At 58.0% G+C, this 12,504-nt stretch overlaps 5 non-coding genes and 2 pseudogenes across 5 annotated transcripts; all 7 read left to right on the plus strand.

The window, feature by feature from the left end:
* The first annotated feature begins 1,558 nt into the window (after positions 1-1,558).
* On the plus strand, positions 1,559-1,677 carry LOC146716673 (5S ribosomal RNA; annotated as a pseudogene).
* A 2,562-nt stretch (positions 1,678-4,239) lies between these two features.
* LOC146716674 (5S ribosomal RNA) lies at positions 4,240-4,358 on the plus strand. Its single transcript, XR_014919800.1, has one exon. It is a non-coding gene; the product is annotated as a 5S ribosomal RNA (ribosomal RNA).
* Positions 4,359-5,849: 1,491 nt separating this feature from the next.
* Positions 5,850-5,968, plus strand: LOC146716675 (5S ribosomal RNA). The gene has a single exon (XR_014919802.1). It is a non-coding gene; the product is annotated as a 5S ribosomal RNA (ribosomal RNA).
* A 1,967-nt stretch (positions 5,969-7,935) lies between these two features.
* Positions 7,936-8,054, plus strand: LOC146716676 (5S ribosomal RNA). The gene has a single exon (XR_014919803.1). It is a non-coding gene; the product is annotated as a 5S ribosomal RNA (ribosomal RNA).
* A 664-nt stretch (positions 8,055-8,718) lies between these two features.
* Positions 8,719-8,837, plus strand: LOC146716677 (5S ribosomal RNA). The gene has a single exon (XR_014919804.1). It is a non-coding gene; the product is annotated as a 5S ribosomal RNA (ribosomal RNA).
* A 1,053-nt stretch (positions 8,838-9,890) lies between these two features.
* LOC146716678 (5S ribosomal RNA) lies at positions 9,891-10,009 on the plus strand. Its single transcript, XR_014919805.1, has one exon. It is a non-coding gene; the product is annotated as a 5S ribosomal RNA (ribosomal RNA).
* Positions 10,010-12,131: 2,122 nt separating this feature from the next.
* LOC146716679 (5S ribosomal RNA) lies at positions 12,132-12,250 on the plus strand (annotated as a pseudogene).
* The last annotated feature ends 254 nt before the right edge of the window (positions 12,251-12,504 follow it).

A 12,504-nucleotide genomic window follows, 5' to 3' on the forward strand; every position in this document is an offset into this window, starting at 1 on the left:
CCACTTACACCACACCAGGGCCTGTGGCTGCTGGCTGAGGCCATCTACACCACACCAGGGCCTGTGGCTGCTGGCTGAGGCGACTTACACCACACCAGGGCCCTTTTGCTGATGGCTGAGGCCACTTACACCACACCAGTGCCTGTGGCTTCTGGCTGAGGCGACTTACACCACACCAGGGCCTGTGGCTGCTGGCTGAGGCCACTTACACCACACCAGGGCATTAGTTGCTATTGAGGCCAATTACACCACACCAGGGTATGTGGCTCTTGCTCAGGCCACTTACACCACACCAGGGCCTGTGGCTGCTGGCTGAGGCCACCTACACCACACCAGGGCCTGTGGCTGCTGGCTGAGGCGACTTATACCACACCAGGGCCCTTTTGCTGCTGGCTGAGGCCACTTACACCACACCAGTGCCTGTGGCTTCTGTCTGAGGCGACTTACACCACACCAGGGCCTGTGGCTGCTGGCTGAGGCCAATTATACCACACCAGGGTCTGTGGCTCTTGCTCAGGCCACTTACACCACACCAGGGCCTGTGGCACTGACTGAGGCCACTTACACCACACCAGGGCCTGTGGCTGCTGGCTGAGGCCACTTACACCACAACAGGGCCTGTGGCTGCTGGCTGAGGCCACTTACACCACACCAGGGCCTGTGGCTGCTGGCTGAGGCCACCTACACCACACCAGGGCCTGTGGCTGCTGGCTGAGGCGACTTACACCACACCAGGGCCCTTTTGCTGCTGGCTGAGGCCACTTACACCACACCAGTGCCTGTGGCTTCTGGCTGAGGCGACTTACACCACACCAGGGCCTGTGGCTGCTGGCTGATGCCACCTACACCACACCAGGGCCTGAGTGACCGGCTGGGGCCACTTACACCACATCAGGGCCTGTGGCTGCTGGCTGAGGCCACTTACACCACACCAGGGCCTGTGGCTGCTGGCTGAGGCCACCTACACCACACCAGGGCCTTAGTTGCTATTGAGGCCAATTACACCACACCAGGGTCTGTGGCTCTTGCTCAGGCCACTTACACCACACCAGGGCCTGTGGCACTGGCTGAGGCCACTTACACCACACCAGGGCCTGTGGCTGCTGGCTGAGGCCACCTACACCACACCAGGGCCTTAGTTGCTATTGAGGCCAATTACACCACACAAGGGCCTGTGGCTGCTGGCTGAGGCCACCTACACCACACCAGGGCCTGTGGCTGCTGGCTGAGGCCACTTACAACACACCAGGGCCTGTGGCTCTTGCTCAGGCCACTCATATCACACCAGGCCCTGTGCTTCTGGCCGAGGCCATCTTCACCAAACCAGGCCCTGTGCTGCTTGCTGTGGCCATGTACAACACACCAGGCCCTGTGCTGGTTCCTGACGCCATCTTCAACAATCCAGGGCCTGTGCTGTTGGATAAATGCCAAACTGAGCCTTTGGGTTAGGGTATTATGCAAACATGCAGGTATGGTTATAGGATTGTCTTCGTAACTTCAGGTACTTGCCACCTAATCACTTGAATCCATAAATTGAGACATTGTGCTGGGGCCAGCAGCTTACGGCCATACCACCCTGAGCACGCCCGACCTCGTCTGATCTCGGAAGCTAAGCAGAGCTGGCCTTGGTTAGTACTTGGATGGGAGACTGCCTGGGAATACCTGGTGCTGTAAGCCTTTCATTTTCATGTCATTGAACCGCTTTTGATCCAGAGAAGGGGTGTATTAAAAGACCAAAAGCAGCTGCCCATTAATGAGGGCACATTAATGACATTGCTTTTGGCTGTTTTCCAATGTCTTGTGCTGCTAGCTGATGCCACCTACACCACACCACGGCCTTATTTGCTGGCTGAGGCCACATACACCAAACCAGGGCCTTAGTTGCTATTGAGGCCAATTACACCACACCAGGGCCTGTGGCTCTTGCTCAGGCCACTTACACCACACCAGGGCCTGTGGCTCTTGCTCAGGCCACTTACACCACACCAGGGCCTGTGGCTCTTGCTCAGGCCACTTACACCACACCAGGGCCTGTGGCTCTTTCTCAGGCCACTCATACCACACCAGGGCCTGTGCTTCTGGCTGAGGCAACTTACACCACACCAGGGCCTGTGGCTGCTGGCTGAGGCCATCTACACCACACCAGGGCCTGTGGCTGCTGGCTGAGGCGACTTACACCACACCAGGGCCCTTTTGCTGATGGCTGAGGCCACTTACACCACACCAGTGCCTGTGGCTTCTGGCTGAGGCGACTTACACCACACCAGGGCCTGTGGCTGCTGGCTGAGGCCACTTACACCACACCAGGGCCTGTGGCTGCTGGCTTAGGCCACCTACACCACACCAGGGCCTTAGTTGCTATTGAGGCCAATTACACCACACCATGGTCTGTGGCTCTTGCTCAGGCCACTTACACCACACCAGGGCCTGTGGCACTGGCTGAGGCCACTTACACCACACCAGGGCCTGTGGCTGCTGGCTGAGGCCACTTACACCACACAAGGGCTTGTGGCTGCTGGCTGAGGCCACCTACACCACACCAGGGCCTGTGGCTCTTGCTCAGGCCACTTACACCACACCAGGGCCTGTGGCTCTTGCTCAGGCCACTTACACCACACCAGGGCCTGTGGCTCTTGCTCAGGCCACTCATATCACACCAGGCCCTGTGCTTCTGGCTGAGGCCACTTAGACCACACCAGGGCCTGTGGCTGCTGGCTGAGGCCACTTACACCACACCAGGGCCTGTGGCTGCTGGCTGAGGCCATCTACACCACACCAGGGCCTGTGGCTGCTGGCTGAGGCGACTTACACCACACCAGGGCCCTTTTGCTGCTGGCTGAGGCCACTTACACCACACCAGTGCCTGTGGCTTCTGGCTGAGGCGACTTACACCACACCAGGGCCCTTTTGCTGCTGGCTGAGGCCACTTACACCACACCAGTGCCTGTGGCTGCTGGCTGAGGCCACTTACACCACACCAGGGCCTGTGGCTTCTGGCCGAGGCCATCTTCACCAAACCAGGCCCTGTGGCTCTTGCTCAGGCCACTTACACCACACCAGGGCCTGTGGCTCTGGCTTAGGCCACTTACACCACACCAGGGCCTGTGGCTGCTGGCTGAGGCCACCTACACCACACCAGGGCCTTAGTTGCTATTGAGGCCAATTACACCACACCAGGGTCTGTGGCTCTTGCTCAGGCCACTTACACCACACCAGGGCCTGTGGCACTGGCTGAGGCCACTTACACCACACCAGGGCCTGTGGCTGCTGGCTTAGGCCACCTACACCACACCAGGGCCTTAGTTGCTATTGAGGCCAATTACACCACACAAGGGCCTGTGGCTGCTGGCTGAGGCCACCTACACCACACCAGGGCCTGTGGCTGCTGGCTGAGGCCACTTACACCACACCAGGGCCCTTTTGCTGCTGGCTGAGGCCACTTACACCACACCAGTGCCTGTGGCTTCTGGCTGAGGCGACTTACACCACACCAGGGCCTGTGGCTGCTGGCTGAGGCCACTTACACCACACCAGGGCCTGTGGCTGCTGGCTGAGGCCACCTACACCACACCAGGGAATTAGTTGCTATTGAGGCCAATTACACCACACCAGGGTCTGTGGCTCTTGCTCAGGCCACTTACACCACACCAGGGCCTGTGGCTCTTGCTCAGGCCACTTACACCACACCAGGGCCTGTGGCTGCTGGCTGAGGCCACTTACACCACACCAGGGCCTGTGGCTGCTGGCTGAGGCCACCTACACCACACCAGGGTCTGTGGCTGCTGGCTGAGGCCACCTACACCACACCAGGGCCTGTGGCTGCTGGCTGAGGCCACTTACACCACACCAGTGCCTGTGGCTTCTGGCTGAGGCGACTTACACCACACCAGGGCCTGTGGCTGCTGGCTGAGGCCACTTACACCACACCAAGGCCTGTGGCTCTTGCTCAGGCCACTCACATCACACCAGGCCCTGCGCTTCTGGCCGAGGCCATCTTCACCAAACCAGGCCCTGTGCTCCTTGCTGTGGCCATGTACAACACACCAGGCCCTGTGCTGGTTCCTGAGGCCATCTTCAACAATCCAGGGCCTGTGCTGTTGGATAAATGCCAAACTGAGCCTTTGGGTTAGGGTATTATGCAAACATGCAGGTATGGTTATAGCATTGTCTTCGTAACTTCAGGTACTTGCCACCTAATCACTTGAATCCATAAATTGAGACATTGTGCTGGAGCCAGCAGCTTACGGCCATACCACCCTGAGCACGCCCGACCTCGTCTGATCTCGGAAGCTAAGCAGGGCTGGGCTTGGTTAGTACTTGGATGGGAGACTGCCTGGGAATACCTGGTGCTGTAAGCCTTTGATTTTTCATGTCATTGAACCGCTTTTGATCCAGAGAAGGGGTGTATTAAAAGACCAAAAGCAGCTGCCCATTAATGAGGGCACATTAACGACACTGCTTTTGGCTCTTTTCCAATGTCTTGTGCTGCTAGCTGATGCAACCTACACCACACAAGGGCCTGAGTGACCGGCTGGGGCCACTTACACCACATCAGGGCCTGTGGCTCTGGCTGAGGCCACTTTCACCACACCAGGGCCTGTGGCTGCTGGCTGAGGCCACCTACACCACACCAGGGCATTAGTTGCTATTGAGGCCAATTACACCACACCAGGGTCTGTGGCTCTTGCTCAGGCCACTTACACCACACCAGGGCCTGTGGCTCTTGCTCAGGCCACTTACACCACACCAGGGCCTGTGGCTGCTGGCTGAGGCCACCTACACCACACCAGGGCATTAGTTGCTATTGAGGCCAATTACACCACACCAGGGTCTGTGGCTCTTGCTCAGGCCACTTACACCACACCAGGGCCTGTGGCTCTTGCTCAGGCCACTTACACCACACCAGGGCCTGTGGCACTGGCTGAGGCCACTTACACCACACCAGGGCCTGTGGCTGCTGGCTGAGGCCACTTACACCACACCAGGGCCTGTGGCTGCTGGCTGAGGCCACTTACACCACACCAGGGCCTGTGGCTGGTGGCTGAGGCCACCTACACCACACCAGGGCCTTATTTGCTATTGAGGCCACTTACACCACACCAGGGCCTGTGGCACTTGCTCAGGCCACTTACACCACACCAGGGCCTGTGGCACTTGCTCAGGCCACTTACACCACACCAGGGCCTGTGGCTGCTGGCTGAGGCCACTTACACCACACCAGGGCCTGTGGCTCTTGCTCAGGCCACTTACACCACACCAGGGCCTGTGGCACTGGCTGAGGCCACTTAGACCACACCAGGGCCTGTGGCTGCTGGCTGAGGCCACTCACACCACACCAGGGCCTGTGGCTGCTGGCTGAGGCCACCTACACCACACCAGGGCCTGTGGCTGCTGGCTGAGGCGACTTACACCACACCAGGGCCCTTTTGCTGCTGGCTGAGGCCACTTACACCACACCAGTGCCTGTGGCTTCTGGCTGAGGCGACTTACACCACACCAGGGCCTGTGGCTGCTGGCTGAGGCCACTTACACCACACCAAGGCCTGTGGCTCTTGCTCAGGCCACTCACATCACACCAGGCCCTGCGCTTCTGGCCGAGGCCATCTTCACCAAACCAGGCCCTGTGCTGCTTGCTGTGGCCATGTACAACACACCAGGCCCTGTGCTGGTTCCTGAGGCCATCTTCAACAATCCAGGGCCTGTGCTGTTGGATAAATGCCAAACTGAGCCTTTGGGTTAGGGTATTATGCAAACATGCAGGTATGGTTATAGGATTGTCTTCGTAACTTCAGGTACTTGCCACCTAATCACTTGAATCCATAAATTGAGACATTGTGCTGGGGCCAGCAGCTTACGGCCATACCACCCTGAGCACGCCCGACCTCGTCTGATCTCGGAAGCTAAGCAGGGCTGGGCTTGGTTAGTACTTGGATGGGAGACTGCCTGGGAATACCTGGTGCTGTAAGCCTTTAATTTTCATGTCATTGAACCGCTTTTGATCCAGAGAAGGGGTGTATTAAAAGACCAAAAGCAGCTGCCCATTAATGAGGGCACATTAACGACACTGCTTTTGGCTGTTTTCCAATGTCTTGTGCTGCTAGCTGATGCCACCTACACCACACCAGGGCCTGAGTGACCGGCTGGGGCCACTTACACCACATCAGGGCCTGTGGCTCTGGCTGAGGCCACTTACACCACACCAGGGCCTGTGGCTGCTGGCTGAGGCCAGTTACACCACACCAGAGCCTGTGGCTGCTGGCTGAAGCCACTTACACCACACCAGGGCCTTAGTTGCTATTGAGGCCACTTACACCACACCAGGGCCTGTGGCTGCTGGCTGAGGCCACCTACACCACACCAGGGCCTGTGGCTGCTGGCTGAGGCCATTTACACCACACCAGGGCCTGTGGCTGCTGGCTGAAGCCACTTACACCACACCAGGGCCTTAGTTGCTATTGAGGCCACTTACACCACACCAGGGCCTGTGGCTGCTGGCTGAGGCCACCTACACCACACCAGGGCCCTTTTGCTGCTGGCTGAGGCCACTTACACCACACCAGTGCCTGTGGCTTCTGGCTGAGGCCACTTACACCACACCAGGGCCTGTGGCTGCTGGCTGAGGCCACTTACACCACACCAGGGCCTGTGGCTCTTGCTCAGGCCACTCACATCACACCAGGCCCTGCGCTTCTGGCCGAGGCCATCTTCACCAAACCAGGCCCTGTGGTTCTTGCTCAGGCCACTTACACCACACCAGGGCCTTATTTGCTATTGAGGCCACTTACACCACACCAGGGCCTGTGGCTCTGGCTTAGGCCACTTACACCACACCAGGGCCTGTGGCACTTGCTCAGGCCACTTACACCACACCAGGGCCTGTGGCTGCTGGCTGAGGCCACTTACACCACACCAGGGCCTGTGGCTCTTGCTCAGGCCACTTACACCACACCAGGGCCTGTGGCACTGGCTGAGGCCACTTAGACCACACCAGGGCCTGTGGCTGCTGGCTGAGGCCACTCACACCACACCAGGGCCTGTGGCTGCTAGCTGAGGCCACTTACACCAAACCAGGGCCTGTGGCTGCTTGCTGAGGCCATCTTCACCAAACCAGGCCCTGTGGCTGCTGGCTGAGGCCACTTACACCACACAAGGGCCTTAGTTGCTATTGAGGCCAATTACACCACACCAGGGTATGTGGCTCTTGCTCAGGCCACTTACACCACACCAGGGCCTTAGTTGCTATTGAGGCCAATTACACCACACCAGGGCCTGTGGCACTGGCTGAGGCCACTTACACCACACCAGGGCCTGTGGCTGCTGGCTGAGGCCACTTACAACACACCAGGGCCTGTGGCTGCTGGCTGAGGCCACTTACACCACACAAGGGCCTGTGGCACTGGCTGAGGCCACTTACACCACACCAGGGCCTGTGGCTGCTGGCTGAGGCCACTTACAACACACCAGGGCCTGTGGCTGCTGGCTGAGGCCACTTACACCAAACCAGGGCCTGTGGCTGCTGGCTGAGGCCACTTACACCACACCAGGGCCTGTGGCTGCTGGCTGAGGCCACTTACACCAAACCAGGGCCTGTGGCTGCTGGCTGAGGCCACTTACACCACACCAGGGCCTGTGGCTGCTGGCTGAGGCCACTTACACCAAACCAGGGCCTGTGGCTGCTTGCTGAGGCCATCTTTACCAAACCAGGCCCTGTGCTGCTTGCTGTGGCCATGTAAAACACACCAGGTCCTGTGCTGGTTCTTGAGGCCATCTTCAACAATCCAGGGCCTGTGCTGTTGGATAAATGCCAAACTGAGCCTTTGGGTTAGGGTATTATGCAAACATGCAGGTATGGTTATAGGATTGTCTTCGTAACTTCAGGTACTTGCCACCTAATCACTTGAATCCATAAATTGAGACATTGTGCTGGGGCCAGCAGCTTACGGCCATACCACCCTGAGCACGCCCGACCTCGTCTGATCTCGGAAGCTAAGCAGGGCTGGGCTTGGTTAGTACTTGGATGGGAGACTGCCTGGGAATACCTGGTGCTGTAAGCCTTTCATTTTCATGTCATTGAACCGCTTTTGATCCAGAGAAGGGGTGTATTAAAAGACCAAAAGCAGCTCCCCATTAATGAGGGCACATTAACGACATTGCTTTTGGCTGTTTTCCAATGTCTTGTGCTGCTAGCTGATGCCACTTACACCACACCAGGGCCTGTGGCTGCTGGCTGAGGCCACTTACACCACACCAGGGCCTGTGGCTGCTGGCTGAGGCCACCTACACCACACCAGGGCCTTAGTTGCTATTGAGGCCAATTACACCACACAAGGGCCTGTGGCTGCTGGCTGAGGCCACCTACACCACACCAGGGCCTGTGGCTGCTGGCTGAGGCCACTTACAACACACCAGGGCCTGTGGCTCTTGCTCAGGCCACTCATATCACACCAGGCCCTGTGCTTCTGGCCGAGGCCATCTTCACCAAACCAGGCCCTGTGCTGCTTGCTGTGGCCATGTACAACACACCAGGCCCTGTGCTGGTTCCTGACGCCATCTTCAACAATCCAGGGCCTGTGCTGTTGGATAAATGCCAAACTGAGCCTTTGGGTTAGGGTATTATGCAAACATGCAGGTATGGTTATAGGATTGTCTTCGTAACTTCAGGTACTTGCCACCTAATCACTTGAATCCATAAATTGAGACATTGTGCTGGGGCCAGCAGCTTACGGCCATACCACCCTGAGCACGCCCGACCTCGTCTGATCTCGGAAGCTAAGCAGGGCTGGGCTTGGTTAGTACTTGGATGGGAGACTGCCTGGGAATACCTGGTGCTGTAAGCCTTTCATTTTCATGTCATTGAACCGCTTTTGATCCAGAGAAGGTGTGTATTAAAAGACCAAAAGCAGCTGCCCATTAATGAGGGCACATTAACGACATTGCTTTTGGCTGTTTTCCAATGTCTTGTGCTGCTAGCTGATGCCACCTACACCACACCACGGCCTTATTTGCTGGCTGAGGCCACATACACCAAACCAGGGCCTTAGTTGCTATTGAGGCCAATTACACCACACCAGGGCCTGTGGCTCTTGCTCAGGCCACTTACACCACACCAGGGCCTGTGGCTCTGGCTGAGGCCACTTTCACCACACCAGGGCCTGTGGCTGCTGGCTGAGGCCACCTACACCACACCAGGGCATTAGTTGCTATTGAGGCCAATTACACCACACCAGGGTCTGTGGCTCTTGCTCAGGCCACTTACACCACACCAGGGCCTGTGGCTCTTGCTCAGGCCACTTACACCACACCAGGGCCTGTGGCTGCTGGCTGAGGCCACCTACACCAAACCAGGGCATTAGTTGCTATTGAGGCCAATTACACCACACCAGGGTCTGTGGCTCTTGCTCAGGCCACTTACACCACACCAGGGCCTGTGGCTCTTGCTCAGGCCACTTACACCACACCAGGGCCTGTGGCTGCTGGCTGAGGCCACCTACACCACACCAGGGCCTTAGTTGCTATTGAGGCCAATTACACCACACAAGGGCCTGTGGCTGCTGGCTGAGGCCACCTACACCACACCAGGGCCTGTGGCTGCTGGCTGAGGCCACTTACACCACACAAGGGCTTGTGGCTGCTGGCTGAGGCCACCTACACCACACCAGGGCCTGTGCTGCTTGCTGTGGCCATGTACAACACACCAGGCCCTGTGCTGGTTCCTGAGGCCATCTTCAACAATCCAGGGCCTGTGCTGTTGGATAAATGCCAAACTGAGCCTTTGGGTTAGGGTATTATGCAAACATGCAGGTATGGTTATAGGATTGTCTTCGTAACTTCAGGTACTTGCCACCTAATCACTTGAATCCATAAATTGAGACATTGTGCTGGGCCCAGCAGCTTACGGCCATACCACCCTGAGCACGCCCGACCTCGTCTGATCTCGGAAGCTAAGCAGGGCTGGGCTTGGTTAGTACTTGGATGGGAGACTGCCTGGGAATACCTGGTGCTGTAAGCCTTTAATTTTCATGTCATTGAACCGCTTTTGATCCAGAGAAGGGGTGTATTAAAAGACCAGAAGCAGCTCCCCATTAATGAGGGCACATTAACGACACTGCTTTTGGCTGTTTTCCAATGTTTTGTGCTGCTAGCTGATGCCACCTACACCACACCAGGGCCTGAGTGACCGGCTGGGGCCACTTACACCACATCAGGGCCTGTGGCTCTGGCTGAGGCCACTTACACCACACCAGGGCCTGTGGCTGCTGGCTGAGGCCAGTTACACCACACCAGAGCCTGTGGCTGCTGGCTGAAGCCACTTACACCACACCAGGGCCTTAGTTGCTATTGAGGCCACTTACACCACACCAGGGCCTGTGGCTGCTGGCTGAGGCCACCTACACCACACCAGGGCCTGTGGCTGCTGGCTGAGGCCACTTACACCACACCAGGGCCTGTGGCTGCTGGCTGAAGCCACTTACACCACACCAGGGCCTTAGTTGCTATTGAGGCCACTTACACCACACCAGGGCCTGTGGCTGCTGGCTGAGGCCACCTACACCACACCAGGGCCCTTTTGCTGCTGGCTGAGGCCACTTACAACACACCAGTGCATGTGGCTTCTGGCTGAGGCCACTTACACCACACCAGGGCCTGTGGCTGCTGGCTGAGGCCACTTACACCACACCAGGGCCTGTGGCTCTTGCTCAGGCCACTCACATCACACCAGGCCCTGCGCTTCTGGCCGAGGCCATCTTCACCAAACCAGGCCCTGTGGTTCTTGCTCAGGCCACTTACACCACACCAGGGCCTGTGGCTCTGGCTTAGGCCACTTACACCACACCAGGGCCTGTGGCTCTTACTCAGGCCACTTACACCACACCAGGGCCTGTGGCACTGGCTGAGGCCACTTAGACCACACCAGGGCCTGTGGCTGCTGGCTGAGGCCACTTACACCACACAAGGGCTTGTGGCTGCTGGCTGAGGCCACCTACACCACACCAGGGCCTGTGGCTGCTGGCTGAGGCCACCTACACCACACCAGGGCCCTTTTGCTGCTGGCTGAGGCCACTTACAACACACCAGTGCATGTGGCTTCTGGCTGAGGCCACTTACACCACACCAGGGCCTGTGGCTGCTGGCTGAGGCCACTTACACCACACCAGGGCCTGTGGCTCTTGCTCAGGCCACTCACATCACACCAGGCCCTGCGCTTCTGGCCGAGGCCATCTTCACCAAACCAGGCCCTGTGGTTCTTGCTCAGGCCACTTACACCACACCAGGGCCTGTGGCTCTGGCTTAGGCCACTTACACCACACCAGGGCCTGTGGCTCTTACTCAGGCCACTTACACCACACCAGGGCCTGTGGCACTGGCTGAGGCCACTTAGACCACACCAGGGCCTGTGGCTGCTGGCTGAGGCCACTTACACCACACAAGGGCTTGTGGCTGCTGGCTGAGGCCACCTACACCACACCAGGGCCTGTGGCTGCTGGCTGAGGCCACCTACACCACACCAGGGCCTGTGGCTCTTGCTCAGGCCACTTACACCACACCAGGGCCTGTGGCTCTTGCTCAGGCCACTTACACCACACCAGGGCCTGTGGCACTGGCTGAGGCCACTTACACCACACCAGGGCCTGTGGCTGCTGGCTTAGGCCACCTACACCACACCAGGGCCTTAGTTGCTATTGAGGCCTATTACACCACACAAGGGCCTGTGGCTGCTGGCTGAAGCCACTTACACCACACCAGGGCCTTAGTTGCTATTGAGGCCAATTACACCACACCAGGGTATGTGGCTCTTGCTCAGGCCACTTACACCACACCAGGGCCTTAGTTGCTATTGAGGCCAATTACACCACACCAGGGCCTGTGGCACTGGCTGAGGCCACTTACACCACACCAGGGCCTGTGGCTGCTGGCTGAGGCCATGTACAACACACCAGGCCCTGTGCTGGTTCCTGAGGCCATCTTCAACAATCCAGGGCCTGTGCTGTTGGATAAATGCTAAACTGAGCCTTTGGGTTAGGGTATTATGCAAACATCAAGGTAGGGTTATAGGATTGTCTTCGTAACTTCAGGTACTTGCCACCTAATCACCTGAATCCATAAATTGAGACATTGTGCTGGGGCCAGCAGCTTACGGCCATACCACCCTGAGCACGCCCGACCTCGTCTGATCTCGGAAGCTGAGCAGGGCTGGGCTTGGTTAGTACTTGGATGGGAGACAGCCTGGGAATACCTGGTGCTGTAAGCCTTTCATTTTCATGTCATTGAACCGCTTTTGATCCAGAGAAGGGGTGTATTAAAAGACCAAAAGCAGCTGCCCATTAATGAGGGCACATTAACGACATTGCTTTTGGCTGTTTTCCAATGTCTTGTGCTGCTAGCTGATGCCACCTACACCACACCAGGGCCTGAGTGACCGGCTGGGGCCACTTACACCACATCAGGGCCTGTGGCTCTGGCTGAGGCCACTTACACCACACCAGGGCCTGTGGCTGCTGGCTG

The sequence above is a fragment of the Copadichromis virginalis genome, linkage group LG3 (assembly GCF_057382275.1).
Source record: "Copadichromis virginalis isolate Kocher_CV1m ecotype Utaka linkage group LG3, C_Virginalis_male_GT1.1, whole genome shotgun sequence".
Taxonomy (NCBI): domain Eukaryota; kingdom Metazoa; phylum Chordata; class Actinopteri; order Cichliformes; family Cichlidae; genus Copadichromis; species Copadichromis virginalis.